Genomic DNA, 20,569 nt, shown 5'->3' with positions numbered 1-20,569 from the left:
CCCTTGTACACTGCGGATCGGGGGTTAACCCCTTGTACACTGGGGATCGGGGGTTAACGCCTTGTACACTGGGGTCGGGGTTAACCCTTGTACACTGGGGATCGGGGGTTTCACCTTGTACACTGAGATCGGGTGTTAACCCCTTGTACACTGGGGATCGGGGGTTAACCCCTTGTACACTGGGGATCAGGGGTTAACCCCTTGTACACTGGGGATCGGGGGTTAACCCCTTGTACTCTGCGGATCGGGGGTTAAACCTTGTACACTGGGGATCGGGGGTTAACCCCTTGTACACCAGGGATCGGGGGTTAACGCCTTGTACAATGGGATCGGGGGTTAACCCCTTGTACACTGGGGATCGGGGGTTAACCCTTGTACACTGGGGATCGGGGGTTAACCCCTTGTACACCGGGGATCGGGGGTTAATGCCTTGTACACCGGGGATTGGGGTTAACCCCTTGTACTCGGGGGATTGGGGGTTAACCCCTTGTACACTGGGGATCGGGGATTAACGCCTTGTATACTGGGGATCGGGGGTAAACCCCTTGTACACTGGGGATCGGGGGTTAACCCTTGTACACTGGGGATCGGGGTTAACTCCTTGTACACTGGGGATCGGGGGTTAACCCCTTGTGCACTGGGGGTCGGGGGTTAACGCCTTGTATACTGGGGATCGGGGTTAACCCCTTGTATACTGGGGATCGGGAGTTAACCCCTTGTACACTGGGATCGGAGGTGTACGCCTTGTTCACTGGGGATCGGGGTTAACCCCTTGTACACTCAGGATCGGGGGTAAGCCCTTGTACACTGGGGATCGGGGGTTAACGCCTTGTACACTGGGGATCGGGGGTAACCCCTTGTATACTGGGGATCGGGGGTTAACCCCTTGTACACTGGGGATCGGGGGTTAACCCCTTGTACACTGGGGATCGGGGGTTAACCCCTTGTACACCGGGGATCGGGGTTAACCCCTTGTACACCGGGGATCGGGGTTAACCCTTGTACACTGGGGATCGGTGTTAACCCTTGTACACCGGGGATCAGGGGTTAACCCCTTGTACACTGGGGATCGGGATTAACCCCTTGTACACCGGGGATCGGGGTTAACCCCTTGTACACTGGAGATCGGGGGTTAACCCCTTGTACACTGGCTATCGGAGTTAACCCCTTGTACACTGGGATTCGGGGATTAACCCCTTGTACATCGGGGATTGGGAATTAACCCCTTGTACACTGGGGATCGGGGTTAACCTCTTGTACACTGCGGATTGGGGCTTAACCCCTTGTATCCTGGGAATCGGGAGTTAACCCCTTGTACACTGGGCTTAGTGTTAACTATTGTACAATGGGGATCGGGGGTTAACCCCTTGTACACTGGGATTCGGGGATTAACTCCTTGTACATCGGGGATTGGGGGTTAACCCCTTGTACAATGGGGATCGGGGGTTAACCTCTTGTGCACTGCGGATTGGGGCTTAACCCCTTGTATCCTGGGAATCGGGAGTTAACCCCTTGTACACTGGGGAATGGGGTTTAACCCCTTGTACACTGGGAATCGGGGGTTAATCGCTTGTACATGGGAGATCGGGGCTCAACGCCTTGTACACTGGGGATCATGGGTTACCCCTTGTTCACTGGGCTTCGGGTTAACCCCTCATACACCAGGGTATGTTGGTTAACCCCTTGTACACGGGATCGGGATTAATGCCCTGTACACTGGCGATTGGGGGTTAACGCCTTGTACACTGGGCTTAGGGTTAACCCCTTGTGCACTGGGGTTCTGGGGTTAACCCCTTGTACATTGGGGATTGGGGGTTAACCCTTTGTACACTGCAGATCGGGGGTTAACGCCTTGTGCACTGGGGATCGGGGGTTAACCCTTGTACGCTGGGGATCGGGGGTTAACCCCTTGTACACTGGGGATAGGGGGTTAACCCTTGTACACTGGGGATCGGGGGTTAACCCCTTGTATACTGGGGATCGGGGGTTAACCCTTGGACACTGTGGATCGGGGTTAACCCCTTGTACACTGGGGATCGGGGGTTAACCCCTTGTACCCTGGGGATCGGGGTTAACCCGTTGTATACTGGGGATCGGGGGTTAACCCCCTGTACACTGGCTATCGGGGTTAACCCCTTGGACACTGGGGTTCTGGGGTTAACCCCTTGTACATTGGGGATTGGGGGTTAACCCTTTGTACACTGGGGATCGAGGTTTAACCCCTTGTACACAGGGGATCGGGATTAATCCCCTGTACACTGGCGTTTGGGTTTAATGCCTTGTACACAGGGATTCGGGGATTAACCCCTTGTACATCGGGGATTGGGGGTTAACCCCTTGTACACTGGGGATCGGGGTTAACCTCTTGTACACTGCGGATTGGGGGTTAACCCCTTGTATCCTGGGGATCGGGAGTTAACCCCTTGTACACTGGGCTTAGTGTTAACTATTGTACAATGGGGATCGGGGGTTAACCCCCTGTACACGGGGGATCGGGGGTTAACCCCTTGTACACTGGGGATCGGGAGTTTACCCCTTGTACACTGGGGAATGGGGTTTAACCCCTTGTACACTGGGAATCGGGGGTTAATCGCTTGTACACTGGAGATCGGGGCTCAACGCCTTGTACACTGGGGATCATGGGTTACCCCTTGTTCACTGGGCTTCGGGTTAACCCCTCATACACCAGGGTTTGTTGGTTAACCCCTTGTACACGGGATCGGGATTAATGCCCTGTACACTGGCGATTGGGGGTTAACGCCTTGTGCACTGGGGTTCTAGTGTTAACCCTTTGTACATTGGGGATTGGGGTTAACCCTTTGTACACTGCAGATCAGTGGTTAACGCCTTGTGCACTGGGGATCGGGGGTTAACGCCTTGTATACTGGGGATCGGGGGTTAATGCCTTGTACACCGGGGATCGGGGTTAACCCCTTGTACACTGGGGATCGGGGTTAACGCCTTGTATACTGGGGATCGGGGGTTAACCCCTTATACAATGGGATCGGAGGTTAACGCCTTGTTCACTGGGGATCGGGGTTAACCCCTTGTACACTGGGGATCGGGGGTTAATGCCTTGTACACTGGGGATCGGGGGTAACCCCTTGTATACTGGGAATCGGGGGTTAACCCCTTGTACACTGTGGATCGGGGTTAACCCCTTGTACACTGGGGATTGGGGGTTAACCCCTTGTACACCGGGGATCGGGGTTAACCCCTTGTACACTGCGGATCGGGGGTTAACCCCTTGTACACTGGGGATTGGGGGTTAACGCCTTGTACACTGGGGATCGGGATAACCCCTTGTATACTGGGGATCGGGGGTTAACCCCTTGTACACTGTGGATCGGGGTTAACCCCTTGTACACTGGGGATCGGGGGTTAACCCCTTGTACACCGGGGATCGGGGTTAACCCCTTGTACACTGCGGATCGGGGGTTAACCCCTTGTACACTGGGGATCGGGGGTTAACGCCTTGTACACTGGGGTCGGGGTTAACCCTTGTACACTGGGGATCGGGGGTTTCACCTTGTACACTGAGATCGGGTGTTAACCCCTTGTACACTGGGGATCGGGGGTTAACCCCTTGTACACTGGGGATCAGGGGTTAACCCCTTGTACACTGGGGATCGGGGGTTAACCCCTTGTACTCTGCGGATCGGGGGTTAAACCTTGTACACTGGGGATCGGGGGTTAACCCCTTGTACACCAGGGATCGGGGGTTAACGCCTTGTACAATGGGATCGGGGGTTAACCCCTTGTACACTGGGGATCGGGGGTTAACCCTTGTACACTGGGGATCGGGGGTTAACCCCTTGTACACCGGGGATCGGGTTTAAGCCTTTGTACACCGGGGATCGGGGATTAACGCCTTGTACACTGGGGATCGGGGTTAACCCCTTGTACACTGGGGATCGGGGGTTAACCCCTTGTACACCGGGGATCGGGGGTTAATGCCTTGTACACCGGGGATTGGGGTTAACCCCTTGTACACGGGGGATTGGGGGTTAACCCCTTGTACACTGGGGATCGGGGATTAACGCCTTGTATACTGGGGATCGGGGGTAAACCCCTTGTACACTGGGGATCGGGGGTTAACCCTTGTACACTGGGGATCGGGGTTAACTCCTTGTACACTGGGGATCGGGGGTTAACCCCTTGTGCACTGGGGGTCGGGGGTTAACGCCTTGTATACTGGGGATCGGGGTTAACCCCTTGTATACTGGGGATCGGGGGTTAACCCCTTGTACACTGGGATCGGAGGTGTACGCCTTGTTCACTGGGGATCGGGGTTAACCCCTTGTACACTCAGGATCGGGGGTAACCCCTTGTACACTGGGGATCGGGGGTTAACGCCTTGTACACTGGGGATCGGGGGTAACCCCTTGTATACTGGGGATCGGGGGTTAACCCCTTGTACACTGTGGATCGGGGTTAACCCCTTGTGCACTGGGGATCGTGGGTTAACCCTTTGTACACTGGGGATCGGGGTTAACCCCTTGTATACTGGGGATCGGGGGTTAACCCCTTGTACACTGGCTATCGGGGTTAACCCCTTGTACACTGGGGTTCTGGGGTTAACCCCTTGTACATTGGGGATTGGGGGTTAACCCTTTGTACACTGGGGATCGAGGTTTAACCCCTTGTACACAGGGGATCGGGATTAATCCCCTGTACACTGGCGTTTGGGTTTAATGCCTTGTACACTGGGATTCGGGGATTAACCCCTTGTACATCGGGGATTGGGGGTTAACCCCTTGTACATGGGGATCGGGGTTAACCTCTTGTACACTGCGGATTGGGGGTTAACCCCTTGTACACTGGGAATTGGGGGTTAATCGCTTGTACACTGGAGATCGGGGCTCAACGCCTTGTACACTGGGGATCATGGGTTACCCCTTGTTCACTGGGCTTCGGGTTAACCCCTCATACACCAGGGTTTGTTGGTTAACCCCTTGTACACGGGATCGGGATTAATGCCCTGTACACTGGCGATTGGGGGTTAACCCCTTGTGCACTGGGGTTCTAGGGTTATCCCCTTGTACATTGGGGATTGGGGGTTAACCCTTTGTGCACTGGGGATCGGGGGTTAACGGCTTGTACACTGGGGATCGGGAGTTAACCCCTTGTACACTGGGGATCGGGGTTAACCCCTTGTATACCATGGATCGGTGGTTAACCCTTTGTACACTGGGGATCGGGGTTAACCCCTTGTACACTGTGGATCGAAGGTTAACCCCTTGTACACTGTGGATCGGGCTTAACCCCTTGTACACTGGGGATCGGGGTTAACCCCTTGTATACCATGGATCGGTGCTTAACCCTTTGTACACCGGTGTTCGGGGGTTAACCCCTTGTACACTGGGGATCGGGGGTTAACCCTTGTACATTGGGGATTAGGGGTTAACCCTTGTACACTGGGGATCGGGGTTAACCCCTTGTACACTGGGGATCGGGGGTTAATGCCTTGTACACTGGGGATCGGGGTTAACCCCTTGTACACTGGGGATCGTGGGTAACCCCTTGTACACTTGGGATCGGTGTTAACCCTTGTACACCGGGGATCGGGGTTAACCCTTGTACACTGGGGATCGGTGTTAACCCTTGTACACCGGGGATCAGGGGTTAACCCCTTGTACACCGGGGATCAGGGGTTAACCCCTTGTACACTGGGGATCGGGGTTAACCCCTTGTACACTGGGGATCGGGGGTTAACCCCTTGTACACCGGGGATCGGGGTTAACCCCTTGTACACTGGGGATCGGGCTTTAACCCCTTGTACACGGGCTATCGGGGTTAACCGCTTGTACACTGGGATTCGGGGATTAACCCCTTGTACATCGGGGATTGGGGGTTAACCCCTTGTACGCTGGGGATCGGGGTTAACCTCTTGTACACTGCGGATTGGGGCTTAACCCCTTGTATCCTGGGAATCGGGAGTTAACCCCTTGTACACTGGGCTTAGTGTTAACTATTGTACAATGGGGATCGGGGGTTAACCCCTTGTACACTGGGATTCGGGGATTAACTCCTTGTACATCGGGGATTGGGGTTAACCCCTTGTACAATGGGGATCGGGGGTTAACCTCTTGTGCACTGCGGATTGGGGCTTAACCGCTTGTATCCTGGGAATCGGGAGTTAACCCCTTGTACACTGGGGAATGGGGTTTAACCCCTTGTACACTGGGAATCGGGGGTTAATCGCTTGTACACGGGAAATCGGGGCTCAACGCCTTATACACTGGGGATCATGGGTTACCCCTTGTTCACTGGGCTTCGGGTTAACCCCTCATACACCAGGGTATGTTGGTTAACCCCTTGTACACGGGATCGGGATTAATGCCCTGTACACTGGCGATTGGGGGTTAACGCCTTGTACACTGGGCTTAGGGTTAACCCCTTGTGCACTGGGGTTCTGGGGTTAACCCCTTGTACATTGGGGATTGGGGGTTAACCCTTTGTACACTGCAGATCGGGGTTAACGCCTTGTGCACTGGGGATCGGGGTTAACCCTTGTACACTGGGGATCGGGGGTTAACCCCTTGTACACTGGGGATAGGGGGTTAACCCTTGTATACTGGGGATCGGGGGTTAACCCCTTGTACACTGGGGATCGGGGGTTAACCCTTGTACACTGGGGATCGGGGTTAACGCCTTGTTCACCGGGGATCGGGGGTTGCCTCTTGTACACCGGGGATCGGGGCTTAACCCCTTGTACACTGGGGATTGGGGTTAACCCCTTGTACACTGGGGATCGGCGGTTAACCCTTGTACACTGGGGATCGGGGGTTAACCCCTTGTTCACTGGGGATCGGGGGTTAACCCTTGTACACTGGGAGTTGGGGGTTAACCCCTTGTACACTGGGGATCGGGGGTTAACCCCTTGTACACTGGGGATCGGGGTTAAACCTTGTACACTGGGGATCAGGGGTTAACCCTTGTACACTGGGGATCGGGGGTTAACACTTGTACACTGGGGATTGGGGGTTAACCCCTTGTACACTGGGGATCGGGGTTAACCCCTTGTATACTGGGGATCGGGGGTTAACCCCTTGTACACTGGGGATCGGGGGTCGGGGGTTAATGCCTTGTACACTGGGGATCGGGGGTAACCCCTTGTACACTGGGGATCGGGGGTAACCCCTTGTACACTGGGGATCGGGGGTTAAGCCTTGTACACTGGAGATCGGGGTTAACCCCTTGTACACTGGCGATCGGGGGTTAACCCTTGCACACTGGGGATCGGAGGTTAACCCTTGTACACCCGGGATCGGGGTTAACCCTTGTGCACTGGGGATCGGGGTTAATCCCTTGTACACTGGGGATCGGGGTTACCCCTTGTACACTGGGGATCGGGGTTAACCCCTTGTACACTGGGGATCTGGGGTTAACCCCTTGTACACTGGGGATCGGGGGTTAACCCTTGTACACTGGCGATCGGGGGTTAACCCTTGTACACTGGGGATCGGGGGTTAACCCTTGTACAGCGGGGATCAGGGGTTAACCCCTTGTACACTGGGGATCGGGGTTAACCCCTGGTACACTGGGGATCGGGGGTAACGCCTTGTACACTGGGGATCGGGGTTAACCCTTGTACACCGGGGATCGGGGTTAACCCCTTGTACACTGGGGATCGGGGGTTAACCCCTTGCACACTGGGGATCGGTGGTTAATGCCTTGTATACTGGGGATCGGGGGTAACTCTTGTACACCGGGGATCGGGGTTAACCCTTGTACACCGGGGATCGGGGGTTAACCCCTTGTACACTGGGGATCGGGGGTTAACCCCTTGTACACTGGGGATCGGGGGTGAACCCCTTGTACACCGGGGATCAGTGGTTAACCCTTGTACACTGGGGATCGGGGGTTAACCCTTGTACACTGGGGATCGGGGTTAACCCTTGTACACCGGGGATCGGGGTTAACCCTTGTACACCGGGGATCGGGGGTTAACCCCTTGTACACTGGGGATCGGGGGTTAACGCCTTGTACACTGGGGTCGGGGTTAACCCTTGTACACTGGGGATCGGGGGTTTAACCTTGTACACTGGGATCGGGTGTTAACCCCTTGTACACTGGGGATCGGGGGTTAACCCCTTGTACATTGGGGATCAGGGGTTAACCCCTTGTACACTGGGGATCGGGGGTTAACCCCTTGTACACTGCGGATCGGGGATAAACCTTGTACACTGGGGATCGCGGGTTAACCCCTTGTACACCGGGGATCGGGGGTTAACGCCTTGTACAATGGGATCGAGGGTTAACCCCTTGTACACTGGGGATCGGGGGTTAACCCTTGTACACTGGGGATCGGGGGTTAACCCCTTGTACACCGGGGATTGGGTTTAAGCCTTTGTACACCGGGGATCGGGGATTAACGCCTTGTACACTGGGGATCGGGGTTAACCCCTTGTACACTGGGATCGGGGGTTAACCCCTTGTACACTGGGGATCGGGTGTTAACCCCTTGTACACCGGGGATCGGGGGTTAATGCCTTGTACACCGGGGATTGGGGTTAACCCCTTGTATACGGGGAATTGGAGGTTAACCCCTTGTACACTGGGGATCGGGGATTAACGCCTTGTATACTGGGGATCGGGGGTAAACCCCTTGTACACTTGGGATCGGGGGTTAACCCTTGTACACTGGGGATCGGGGGTTAACCCCTTGTGCACTGGGGATCGGGGGTTAACGCCTTGTATACTGGGGATCGGGGTTAACCCCTTGTATACTGGGGATCGGGGGTTAACCCCTTGTACACTGGGATCGGAGGTTAACGCCTTGTTCACTGGGGATCGGGGTTAACCCTTGTACACTCAGGATCGGGGGTAACCCCTTGTACACTGGGGATCGGGGGTTAACGCCTTGTACACTGGGAATCGGGGGTAACCCCTTGTATACTGGGGATCGGGGTTTAACCCCTTGTACACTGTGGATCGGGGTTAACCCCTTGTACACTGGGGATCGGGGGTTAACCCCTTGTACACTGGGGATCGGGGTTAACCCCTTGTATACTGGGGATCGGGGGTTAACCCCTTGTACACTGGCTATCGGGGTTAACCCCTTGTACACTGGGGTTCTGGGGTTAACCCCTTGTACATTGGGGATTGGGGGTTAACTCTTTTTACACTGGGGATCGAGGTTTAACCCCTTGTACACAGGGGATCGGGATTAATCCCCTGTGCACTGGCGTTTGGGTTTAATGCCTTGTACACTGGGATTCGGGGATTAACCCCTTGTACATCGGGGATTGGGGGTTAACCCCTTGTACACTGGGGATCGGGGATAACCTCTTGTACACTGCGGATTGGGGGTTAACCCCTTGTATCCTGGGGATCGGGAGTTAACCCCTTGTACACTGGGCTTAGTGTTAACTATTGTACAATGGGGATCGGGGGTTAACCCCCTGTACACGGGGGATCGGGGGTTAACCCCTTGTACACTGGGGATCGGGGTTAACCCCTTGTACACTGGGGATCGGGGGTTAACCCCTTGTGCACTGGTGATCGGGGGTTAACGCCTTGTATACTGGGGATCGGGGTTAACCCCTTGTACACTGCGGATCGGGGATAAACCTTGTACACTGGGGATCGCGGGTTAACCCCTTGTACACCGGGGATCGGGGGTTAACGCCTTGTACAATGGGATCGAGGGTTAACCCCTTGTACACTGGGGATCGGGGGTTAACCCTTGTACACTGGGGATCGGGGGTAACCCCTTGTATACTGGGGATCGGGGGTTAACCCTTGTACACTGTGGATCGGGGTTAACCCCTTGTACACTGGGGATCGGGGGTTAACCCCTTGTACACTGGGGATCGGGGTTAACCCCTTGTATACTGGGGATCGGGGGTTAACCCCTTGTCCACTGGCTATCGGGGTTAACCCCTTGGACACTGGGGTTCTGGGGTTAACCCCTTGTACATTGGGGATTGGGGGTTAACCCTTTGTACACTGGGGATCGAGGTTTAACCCCTTGTACACAGGGGATCGGGATTAATCCCCTTGTCACTGGCGTTTGGGTTTAATGCCTTGTACACAGGGATTCGGGGATTAACCCCTTGTACATCGGGGATTGGGGGTTAACCCCTTGTACACTGGGGATCGGGGTTAACCTCTTGTACACTGCGGATTGGGGGTTAACCCCTTGTATCCTGGGGATCGGGAGTTAACCCCTTGTACACTGGGCTTAGTGTTAACTATTGTACAATGGGGATCGGGGGTTAACCCCCTGTACACGGGGGATCGGGGGTTAACCCCTTGTACACTGGGGATCGGGAGTTTACCCCTTGTACACTGGGGAATGGGGTTTAACCCCTTGTACACTGGGAATCGGGGGTTAATCGCTTGTACACTGGAGATCGGGGCTCAACGCCTTGTACACTGGGGATCATGGGTTACCCCTTGTTCACTGGGCTTCGGGTTAACCCCTCATACACCAGGGTTTGTTGGTTAACCCCTTGTACACGGGATCGGGATTAATGCCCTGTACACTGGCGATTGGGGGTTAACCCCTTGTGCACTGGGGTTCTAGTGTTAACCCTTTGTACATTGGGGATTGGGGGTTAACCCTTTGTACACTGCAGATCAGTGGTTAACGCCTTGTGCACTGGGGATCGGGGGTTAACGCCTTGTACACTGAGATCGAGTGTTAACCCCTTGTACACTGGGGATCGGGGGTTAACCCCTTGTACACTGGGGATCAGGGGTTAACCCCTTGTACACTGGGGATCGGGGGTTAACCCCTTGTACACTGCAGATCGGGGGTTAAACCTTGTACACTGGGGATCGGGGGTTAACCCCTTGTACACCAGGGATCGGGGGTTAACGCCTTGTACATTGGGATCGGGTGTTAACCCCTTGTACACTGGGGATCGGGGGTTAACCCTTGTACACTGGGGATCGGGGATTAACCCCTTGTACACCGGGGATCGGGTTTACGCCTTTGTACACCGGGGATCGGGGATTAACGCCTTGTACACTGGGGATCGGGGTTAACCCCTTGTACACTGGGATCGGGGGTTAACCCCTTGTACACTGGGGATCGGGTGTTAACCCCTTGTACACCGGGGATCGGGGGTTAATGCCTTGTACACCGGGGATTGGGGTTAACCCCTTGTACACGGGGGATTGGGGGTTAACCCCTTGTACACTGGGGATCGGGGATTAACGCCTTGTATACTGGGGATCGGGGGTAAACCCCTTGTACACTGGGGATCGGGAGTTAACCCTTGAACACTGGGGATCGGGGTTAACTCCTTGTACACTGGGGATCGGGGGTTAACCCCTTGTGCACTGGGGATCGGGGGTTAACGCCTTGTATACTGGGGATCGGGGTTAACCCCTTGTATACTGGGGATCGGGGGTTAACCCCTTGTACACTGGGATCGGAGGTTAACGCCTTGTTCACTGGGGATCGGGGTTAACCCCTTGTACACTCAGGATCGGGGGTAACCCCTTGTACACTGGGGATCGGGGGTTAACGCCTTGTACACTGGGGATCGGGGGTAACCCCTTGTATACTGGGGATCGGGGGTTAACCCCTTGTACACTGTGGATCGGGGTTAACCCCTTGTACACTGGGGATCGGGGGTTAACCCTTTGTACACTGGGGATCTGGGTTAACCCCTTGTATACTGGGGATCGGGGGTTAACCCCTTGTACACTAGCTATCGGGGTTAACCCCTTGTACACTGGGGTTCTGGGGTTAACCCCTTGTACATTGGGGATTGGGGGTTAACCCTTTGTACACTGGGGATCGAGGTTTAACCCCTTGTACACAGGGGATCGGGATTAATCCCCTGTACACTGGCGTTTGGGTTTAATGCCTTGTACACTGGGATTCGGGGATTAACCCCTTGTACATCGGGGATTGGGGGTTAACCCCTTGTACACTGGGGATCGGGGCTAACCTCTTGTACATCGGGGATTGGGGGTTAACCCCTTGTATCCTGGGGATCGGGAGTTAACCCCTTGTACACTGGGCTTAGTGTTAACTATTGTACAATGGGGATCGGGGGTTAAACCTCTGTACACGAGGGATCGGGGGTTAACCCCTTGTATCCTGGGAATCGGGAGTTAACCCCTTGTACACTGGGGAATGGGGTTTAACCCCTTGTACACTGGGAATCGGGGGTTAATCGCTTGTACACGGGAGATCGGGGCTCAACGCCTTGTACAATGGGGATCATGGGTTACCCCTTGTTCACTGGGCTTCGGGTTAACCCCTCATACACCAGGGTATGTTGGTTAACCCCTTGTACACGGGATCGGGATTAATGCCCTGTACACTGGCGATTGGGGGTTAACGCCTTGTACACTGGGCTTAGGGTTAACCCCTTGTGCACTGGGGTTCTGGGGTTAACCCCTTGTACATTGGGGATTGGGGGTTAACCCTTTGTACACTGCAGATCGGGGGTTAACGCCTTGTGCACTGGGGATCGGGGGTTAACCCTTGTTCACTGGGGATCGGGGGTTAACCCCTTGTACACTGGGGATAGGGGGTTAACCCCTGTACACTGGGGATCGGGGGTTAACCCCTTGTATGCTGGGGATCGGGGGTTAACCCTTGTACACTGTGGATCGGGGTTAACCCCTTGTACACTGGGGATCGGGGGTTAACCCCTTGTACACTGGGGATCGGGGTTAACCCCTTGTATACTGGGGATCGGGGGTTAACCCCTTGTGCACTGGCTATCGGGGTTAACCCCTTGGACACTGGGGTTCTGGGGTTAACCCCTTGTACATTGGGGATTGGGGGTTAACCCTTTGTACACTGGGGATCGAGGTTAACCCCTTGTACACAAAGGATCGGGATTAATCCCCTGTACACTGGCGTTTGGGTTTAATGCCTTGTACACTGGGATTCGGGGATTAACCCCTTGTACATCGGGGATTGGGGGTTAACCCCTTGTACACTGGGGATCGGGAGTTAACCCCTTGTACACTGGGCTTAGTGTTAACTATTGTACAATGGGGGTCGGGGGTTAACCCCCTGTACACGAGGGATCGGGGGTTAACCCCTTGTACACTGAGGATCGGGAGTTAACCCCTTGTACACTGGGGAATGGGGTTTAACCCCTTGTACACTGGGAATCGGGGGTTAATCGCTTGTACACTGGAGATCGGGGCTCAACGCCTTGTACACTGGGGATCATGGGTTACCCCTTGTTCACTGGGCTTCGGGTTAACCCCTCATACACCAGGGTTTGTTGGTTAACCCCTTGTACACAGGATCGGGATTAATGCCCTGTACACTGGCGATTGGGGGTTAACCCCTTGTGCACTGGGGTTCTAGGGTTATCCCCTTGTACATTGGGGATTGGGGGTTAACCCTTTGTAAACTGCAGATCAGTGGTTAACGCCTTGTACACTGGGGATCGGGGGTTAACGCCTTGTACACTGGGGATCGGGAGTTAACCCCTTGTACACTGGGGATCGGGGTTAACCCCCTGTATACCATGGATCGGTGGTTAACCCTTTGTACACTGGGGATCGGGGTTAACCCCTTGTACACTGTGGATCGAAGGTTAACCCCTTGTACACTGTGGATCGGGCTTAACCCCTTGTACACTGGGGATCGGGGTTAACCCCTTGTATACCATGGATCAGTGGTTAACCCTTTGTACACCGGTGTTCGGGGGTTAACCCCTTGATCACTGGGGATCGGGGGTTAACCCTTGTACACCGGGGATTAGGGGTTAACCCTTGTACACTGGGGATCGGGGGTAACCCCTTGTACACTGGGGATCGGGGGTTAATGCCTTGTACACTGGGGATCGGGGTTAACCCTTTGTACACTGGGGATCGGGGGTAACCCCTTGTACACTTGGGATCGGTGTTAACCCTTGTACACCGGGGATCGGGGTTAACCCTTGTACACCGGGGATCGGGGTTAACCCTTGTACACTGGGGATCGGTGTTAACCCTTGTACACCGGGGATCAGGGGTTAACCCCTTGTACACTGGGGATCGGGATTAACCCCTTGTACACCGGGGATCGGGGTTAACCCCTTGTACACTGGAGATCGGGGGTTAACCCCTTGTACACTGGCTATCGGAGTTAACCCCTTGTACACTGGGATTCGGGGATTAACCCCTTGTACATCGGGGATTGGGAATTAACCCCTTGTACACTGGGGATCGGGGTTAACCTCTTGTACACTTCGGATTGGGGCTTAACCACTTGTATCCTGGGAATCGGGAGTTAACCCCTTGTACACTGGGCTTAGTGTTAACTATTGTACAATGGGGATCGGGGGTTAACCCCTTGTACACTGGGATTCGGGGATTAACTCCTTGTACATCGGGGATTGGGGGTTAACCCCTTGTACAATGGGGATCGGGGGTTAACCTCTTGTGCACTGCGGATTGGGGCTTAACCCCTTGTATCCTGGGAATCGGGAGTTAACCCCTTGACACTGGGGAATGGGGTTTAACCCCTTGTACACTGGGAATCGGGGGTTAATCGCTTGTACATGGGAGATCGGGGCTCAACGCCTTGTACACTGGGGATCATGGGTTACCCCTTGTTCACTGGGCTTCGGGTTAACCCCTCATACACCAGGGTATGTTGGTTAACCCCTTGTACACGGGATCGGGATTAATGCCCTGTACACTGGCGATTGGGGGTTAACGCCTTGTACACTGGGCTTAGGGTTAACCCCTTGTGCACTGGGGTTCTGGGGTTAACCCCTTGTACATTGGGGATTGGGGGTTAACCCTTTGTACACTGCAGATCGGGGGTTAACGCCTTGTGCACTGGGGATCGGGGGTTAACCCTTGTACGCTGGGGATCGGGGGTTAACCCCTTGTACACTGGGGATAGGGGGTTAACCCTTGTACACTGGGGATCGGGGGTTAACCCCTTGTATACTGGGGATCGGGGGTTAACCCTTGGACACTGTGGATCGGGGTTAACCCCTTGTACACTGGGGATCGGGGGTTAACCCCTTGTACCCTGGGGATCGGGGTTAACCCGTTGTATACTGGGGATCGGGGGTTAACCCCCTGTAAACTGGCTATCGGGGTTAACCCCTTGGACACTGGGGTTCTGGGGTTAACCCCTTGTACATTGGGGATTGGGGGTTAACCCTTTGTACACTGGGGATCGAGGTTTAACCCCTTGTACACAGGGGATCGGGATTAATCCCCTGTACACTGGCGTTTGGGTTTAATGCCTTGTACACAGGGATTCGGGGATTAACCCCTTGTACATCGGGGATTGGGGGTTAACCCCTTGTACACTGGGGATCGGGGTTAACCTCTTGTACACTGCGGATTGGGGGTTAACCCCTTGTATCCTGGGGATCGGGAGTTAACCCCTTGTACACTGGGCTTAGTGTTAACTATTGTACAATGGGGATCGGGGGTTAACCCCCTGTACACGGGGGATCGGGGGTTAACCCCTTGTACACTGGGGATCGGGAGTTTACCCCTTGTACACTGGGGAATGGGGTTTAACCCCTTGTACACTGGGAATCGGGGGTTAATCGCTTGTACACTGGAGATCGGGGCTCAACGCCTTGTACACTGGGGATCATGGGTTACCCCTTGTTCACTGGGCTTCGGGTTAACCCCTCATACACCAGGGTTTGTTGGTTAACCCCTTGTACACGGGATCGGGATTAATGCCCTGTACACTGGCGATTGGGGGTTAACCCCTTGTGCACTGGGGTTCTAGTGTTAACCCTTTGTACATTGGGGATTGGGGTTAACCCTTTGTACACTGCAGATCAGTGGTTAACGCCTTGTGCACTGGGGATCGGGGGTTAACGCCTTGTATACTGGGGATCGGGGGTTAACGCCTTGTACACCGGGGATCGGGGTTAACCCCTTGTACACTGGGGATCGGGGTTAACGCCTTGTATACTGGGGATCGGGGGTTAACCCCTTATACAATGGGATCGGAGGTTAACGCCTTGTTCACTGGGGATCGGGGTTAACCCCTTGTACACTGGGGATCGGGGGTTAATGCCTTGTACACTGGGGATCGGGGGTAACCCCTTGTATACTGGGAATCGGGGGTTAACCCCTTGTACACTGTGGATCGGGGTTAACCCCTTGTACACTGGGGATTGGGGGTTAACCCCTTGTACACCGGGGATCGGGGTTAACCCCTTGTACACTGCGGATCGGGGGTTAACCCCTTGTACACTGGGGATTGGGGGTTAACGCCTTGTACACTGGGGATCGGGATAACCCCTTGTATACTGGGGATCGGGGGTTAACCCCTTGTACACTGTGGATCGGGGTTAACCCCTTGTACACTGGGGATCGGGGGTTAACCCCTTGTACACCGGGGATCGGGGTTAACCCCTTGTACACTGCGGATCGGGGGTTAACCCCTTGTATACTGGGGATCGGGGGTTAACGCCTTGTACACTGGGGTCGGGGTTAACCCTTGTACACTCGGGTCGGGGGTTTCACCTTGTACACTGAGATCGGGTGTTAACCCCTTGTACACTGGGGATCGGGGGTTAACCCCTTGTACACTGGGGATCAGGGGTTAACCCCTTGTACACTGGGGATCGGGGGTTAACCCCTTGTACTCTGCGGATCAGGGGTTAAACCTTGTACACTGGGGATCGGGGGTTAACCCCTTGTACACCAGGGATCGGGGGTTAACGCCTTGTACAATGGGATCGGGGGTTAACCCCTTGTACACTGGGGATCGGGGGTTAACCCCTTGTACACCGGGGATCGGGTTTAAGCCTTTGTACACCGGGGATCGGGGATTAACGCCTTGTACACTGGGGATCGGGGTTAACCCCTTGTACACTGGGGATCGGGGGTTAACCCCTTGTACACCGGGGATCGGGGGTTAATGCCTTGTACACCGGGGATTGGGGTTAACCCCTTGTACACGGGGGATTGGGGGTTAACCCCTTGTACACTGGGGATCGGGGATTAACGCCTTGTATACTGGGGATCGGGGGTAAACCCCTTGTACACTGGGGATCGGGGGTTAACCCTTGTACACTGGGGATCGGGGTTAACTCCTTGTACACTGGGGATCGGGGGTTAACCCCTTGTGCACTGGGGGTCGGGGGTTAACGCCTTGTATACTGGGGATCGGGGTTAACCCCTTGTATACTGGGGATCGGGGGTTAACCCCTTGTACACTGGGATCGGAGGTGTACGCCTTGTTCACTGGGGATCGGGGTTAACCCCTTGTACACTCAGGATCGGGGGTAACCCCTTGTACACTGTGGATCGGGGGTTAACGCCTTGTACACTGGGGATCGGGGGTAACCCCTTGTATACTGGGGATCGGGGGTTAACCCCTTGTACACTGTGGATCGGGGTTAACCCCTTGTGCACTGGGGATCGTGGGTTAACCCTTTGTACACTGGGGATCGGGGTTAACCCCTTGTATACTGGGGATCGGGGGTTAACCCCTTGTACACTGGCTATCGGGGTTAACCCCTTGTACACTGGGGTTCTGGGGTTAACCCCTTGTACATTGGGGATTGGGGGTTAACCCTTTGTACACTGGGGATCGAGGTTTAACCCCTTGTACACAGGGGATCGGGATTAATCCCCTGTACACTGGCGTTTGGGTTTAATGCCTTGTACACTGGGATTCGGGGATTAACCCCTTGTACATCGGGGATTGGGGGTTAACCCCTTGTACACTGGGGATCGGGGTTAACCTCTTGTACACTGCGGATTGGGGGTTAACCCCTTGTACACTGGGAATTGGGGGTTAATCGCTTGTACACTGGAGATCGGGGCTCAACGCCTTGTACACTGGGGATCATGGGTTACCCCTTGTTCACTGGGCTTCGGGTTAACCCCTCATACACCAGGGTTTGTTGGTTAACCCCTTGTACACGGGATCGGGATTAATGCCCTGTACACTGGCGATTGGGGGTTAACCCCTTGTGCACTGGGGTTCTAGGGTTATCCCCTTGTACATTGGGGATTGGCGGTTAACCCTTTGTGCACTGGGGATCGGGGGTTAACGGCTTGTACACTGGGGATCGGGAGTTAACCCCTTGTACACTGGGGATCGGGGGTAAACCCTTGTACACTTGGGATCGGTGTTAACCCTTGTACACCGGGGATCGGGGTTAACCCTTGTACACTGGGGATCGGTGTTAACCCTTGTACACCGGGGATCAGGGGTTAACCCCTTGTACACCGGGGATCAGGGGTTAACCCCTTGTACACTGGGGATCGGGGTTAACCCCTTGTACACTGGGGATCGGGGGTTAACCCCTTGTACACTGGGGATCGGGGGTTAACCCCTTGTACACCGGGGATCGGGGTTAACCCCTTGTACACTGGGGATCGGGCTTTAACCCCTTGTACACTGGCTATCGGGGTTAACCGCTTGTACACTGGGATTCGGGGATTAACCCCTTGTACATCGGGGATTGGGGGTTAACCCCTTGTACGCTGGGGATCGGGGTTAACCTCTTGTACACTGCGGATTGGGGCTTAACCCCTTGTATCCTGGGAATCGGGAGTTAACCCCTTGTACACTGGGCTTAGTGTTAACTATTGTACAATGGGGATCGGGGGTTAACCCCTTGTACACTGGGATTCGGGGATTAACTCCTTGTACATCGGGGATTGGGGGTTAACCCCTTGTACAATGGGGATCGGGGGTTAACCTCTTGTGCACTGCGGATTGGGGCTTAACCGCTTGTATCCTGGGAATCGGGAGTTAACCCCTTGTACACTGGGGAATGGGGTTTAACCCCTTGTACACTGGGAATCGGGGGTTAATCGCTTGTACACGGGAAATCGGGGCTCAACGCCTTATACACTGGGGATCATGGGTTACCCCTTGTTCACTGGGCTTCGGGTTAACCCCTAATACACCAGGGTATGTTGGTTAACCCCTTGTACACGGGATCGGGATTAATGCCCTGTACACTGGCGATTGGGGGTTAACGCCTTGTACACTGGGCTTAGTGTTAACCCCTTGTGCACTGGGGTTCTGGGGTTAACCCCTTGTATATTGGGGATTGGGGGTTAACCCTTTGTACACTGCAGATCGGGGATAACGCCTAGTGCACTGGGAATCGGGGTTAACCCTTGTACACTGGGGATCGGGGGTTAACCCCTTGTACACTGGGGATAGGGGGTTAACCCTTGTATACTGGGGATCGGGGGTTAACCCCTTGTACACTGGGGATCGGGGGTTAACCCTTGTACACTGGGGATCGGGGTTAACGCCTTGTTCACCGGGGATCGGGGGTTGCCTCTTGTACACCGGGGATCGGGGCTTAACCCCTTGTACACTGGGGATTTGGGTTAACCCCTTGTACACTGGGATTCGGCGGTTAACCCTTGTACACTGGGGATCGGGGGTTAACCCCTTGTTCACTGGGGATCGGGGGTTAACCCTTGTACACTGGGAGTTGGGGGTTAACCCCTTGTACACTGGGGATCGGGGGTTAACCCCTTGTACACTGGGGATCGGGGTTAAACCTTGTACACTGGGGATCAGGGGTTAACCCTTGTACACTGGGGATCGGGGGTTAACACTTGTACACTGGGGATTGGGGGTTAACCCCTTGTACACTGGGGATCGGGGTTAACCCCTTGTATACTGGGGATCGGGGGTTAACCCCTTGTACACTGGGGATCGGGGGTCGGGGGTTAATGCCTTGTACACTGGGGATCGGGGGTAACCCCTTGTACACTGGGGATCGGGGGTAACCCCTTGTACACTGGGGATCGGGGGTTAAGCCTTGTACACTGGAGATCGGGGTTAACCCCTTGTACACTGGCGATCGGGGGTTAACCCTTGCACACTGGGGATCGGAGGTTAACCCTTGTACACCCGGGATCGGGGTTAACCCTTGTGCACTGGGGATCGGGGTTAATCCCTTGTACACTGGGGATCGGGGTTACCCCTTGTACACTGGGGATCGGGGTTAACCCCTTGTACACTGGGGATCTGGGGTTAACCCCTTGTACACTGGGGATCGGGGGTTAACCCTTGTACACTGGCGATCGGGGGTTAACCCTTGTACACTGGGGATCGGGGGTTAACCCTTGTACAGCGGGGATCAGGGGTTAACCCCTTGTACACTGGGGATCGGGGTTAACCCCTGGTACACTGGGGATCGGGGGTAACGCCTTGTACACTGGGGATCGGGGTTAACCCTTGTACACCGGGGATCGGGGTTAACCCCTTGTACACTGGGGATCGGGGGTTAACCCCTTGCACACTGGGGATCGGTGGTTAATGCCTTGTATACTGGGGATCGGGGGTAACTCTTGTACACCGGGGATCGGGGTTAACCCTTGTACACCGGGGATCGGGGGTTAACCCCTTGTACACTGGGGATCGGGGGTTAACCCCTTGTACACTGGGGATCGGGGGTGAACCCCTTGTACACCGGGGATCAGTGGTTAACCCTTGTACACTGGGGATCGGGGGTTAACCCTTGTACACTGGGGATCGGGGTTAACCCTTGTACACCGGGGATCGGGGTTAACCCTTGTACACCGGGGATCGGGGGTTAACCCCTTGTACACTGGGGATCGGGGGTTAACGCCTTGTACACTGGGGTCGGGGTTAACCCTTGTACACTGGGGATCGGGGGTT

The sequence above is a fragment of the Pristiophorus japonicus genome, unplaced genomic scaffold (genome assembly GCF_044704955.1).
Source record: "Pristiophorus japonicus isolate sPriJap1 unplaced genomic scaffold, sPriJap1.hap1 HAP1_SCAFFOLD_204, whole genome shotgun sequence".
Taxonomy (NCBI): domain Eukaryota; kingdom Metazoa; phylum Chordata; class Chondrichthyes; family Pristiophoridae; genus Pristiophorus; species Pristiophorus japonicus.
This window is presented reverse-complemented; position numbering follows the sequence as displayed.